We start from the raw sequence: 2408 nt of genomic DNA on the forward strand, positions 1-2408 counted from the left end.
AGTATCAATCTCAAAAACTCCTTTCTTCTGATTTGTCCCATTATTCACAGGATTCCTTTCAGAAGTATACATGAATTGGTTATTTGCAACCATTTCAATGAGTTCCTGAGCTTCTGCAGGTGTCTTCTTCAGATGAAGAGATCCTCCAACAGAGCTGTCCAATGACATCTTGGACAGTTCAGACAGACCATCATAGAAGATACCTATGATACTCCATTCTGAAAGCATGTCAGAAGGACACCTTCTGATCAATTGCTTGTATCTTTCCCAAGCTTCATAGAGGGATTCACCTTCCTTCTGTCTGAATGTTTGGACTTCCACTCTAAGCTTACTCAATTTTTGAGGTGGAAAGAACTTTGCCAATAAGGCATTGACTAGCTTTTCCCAAGAGTTCAGGCTTTCTTTAGGTTGTGAGTCCAACCATATCCTAGCTCTGTCTCTTACAGCAAAAAGGAAGAACATAAGTTTGTATACCTCAGGGTCAACCCCATTCATCATAATAGTGTCACAGATTTGCAAGAATTTAGCTAAGAACTGATAAGGATCTTCTAATGGAAGTCCATGAAACTTGCAATTCTGTTGAATTAGAGAAACTAATTGAGGCTTAAGCTCAAAGTTGTTTGCTCCAATGGCAGGGATAGAGATGCTTCTCCCATAGAAGTCAGGAGTAGGTGCAGTAAAGTCACCAAGCACCTTCCTTGCATTGTTGGCATTGTTGTTGTTTTTGGCTGCCATTGTTTCTTATTGTTTGAAAATTTCTGTTAGGTCCTCTCCAGAGAGTTGTGCTTTAGTTTCTCTTAGCTTTCTCTTCAAGGTCCTTTCAGGTTCAGGATTAGCTTCAACAAGAATGCCTTTGTCCTTGATCCTGCTCATATGAAAGAGAGGAGAAGAAAGTATGGAATCCTCTATGTCACAGTATAGAGATTCCTTGAGGTGTCAGAGGAAAAGATGAATGGAAGGAGGAGGTAGAGAGGAGAGAATTCGAACTTATCAAGAGGGATAGGATTCGAATTGCACATTGAGGAGGAGTGTTAGTCCTTTAAATAGAGAATGTTAGAAAGGGGAAGAATTTTCGAAAATAATAAAAAAATTTTGAAATAATTAAAAGAGATTTCGAAAAAATTGATTGGTGATTTTCAAAAATTAAAATTTAGAAAGTAGTTAAGTGATTTTGAAAAGGATTTTGAAATCAGAAATAAAATAGATATGATTGAAAATTATTTCTGAAAAAGATATGGTTGAGAAGATATGATTGAGAAAATCTGATTTTAAAAAGATATGATTGACAAACAATTAAAAAGATTTGATTTTTAAAATTAATGCCTTGGCTAACAAGAAATTTGAAAGATATGATTCTAACATTCAATTATTGAACCTTTCTTAACAAGGAAGAAATTTTTGAATCACATCTCTAATTGTTAGCAAGAATTTTTGTAGTAAAAAAAAATGGAAAGAAATTGATTTTGAAAAGATATAATTTGAAAAGGATTTGATTTTGAAAAATTATGAAAATTTGGAAAAGATTTGAATTAAAAACAAAATCTTCCCTCTTGTGCCATCCTGGCGATAAACGCCCAGAATGGTATCCATTCTGGCGTTTAATGCCCAAAATACTACCTTTTTGGGCGTTTAACGCCCAGCCAGGTACCCTGGATGGCATTTAAACGCCAGTTTTCCTTCCTCACTGGGCGTTCTGAACACCCAGCTTTTTCTGTGTAATTGCTCTGCTGAATGTTCTGAATCTTCAATTCTCTGTATTATTGACTTGAAAAGACATAGTTTTTTTTTTAATTTTTTGATTTTTTAGAGAATAATAACAATATGAAACTAAATCATGAAGAACTAAGATCAAATAAACAATGCATGCAAGACAGCAAACTTAGAAATTTTCGTATTAGATACACCAACAGATTGAGAATGCATATGAGAAACAACAAAAACACACAAAACAAGAGAATTTAAAGATCAGAGCAAGGAAATCATCAAGAACATCTTGAAGATTAATGAAGAACAAAATGCATGTAATTTTCGAAAATTAGAAGAATACAATTGACACCAAACTTAAAATTAGACACTAGACTTGATGAGCGGATATTTTATACGCTTTTTGGGGTTAATTTCATGTAGTTTTTAGGATGTTTTAGTTAAGTTTTTAGTATATTTTCATTAGTTTGTAGGAAAAATTCATATTTCTGGACTTTACTATGAGTTTGTGTGCTTTTCTGTAATTTCAGGTATTTTCTGGCTGAAATTGAGGGAGCTAAGCAAAAATCTGATTCGGGCTGAAAAAGGATTGCTGATGCTGTTGGATTCTGACCTCTCTGCACTCGGAATGGATTTTCTGGAGCTATTGAAGTCCAATTATCACACTTCCAATTGCGTTAGAAAGTAGACATCCAGGGCTTTCC

General features: G+C 34.5%; 1 non-coding gene across 1 annotated transcript; it reads left to right on the forward strand.

Annotated features, from left to right (window-relative positions):
* Positions 1 to 222: 222 nt before the first annotated feature.
* Positions 223 to 330, forward strand: LOC148567689 (small nucleolar RNA R71). Its single transcript, XR_015882298.1, has one exon. It is a non-coding gene; the product is annotated as a small nucleolar RNA R71 (small nucleolar RNA).
* The last annotated feature ends 2078 nt before the right edge of the window (positions 331 to 2408 follow it).

Source organism: Arachis ipaensis, chromosome B4 (assembly GCF_059453495.1).
Source record: "Arachis ipaensis isolate K30076 ecotype BB chromosome B4, ASM5945349v1, whole genome shotgun sequence".
In the NCBI taxonomy this organism is placed as follows: Eukaryota; Viridiplantae; Streptophyta; class Magnoliopsida; order Fabales; family Fabaceae; genus Arachis; species Arachis ipaensis.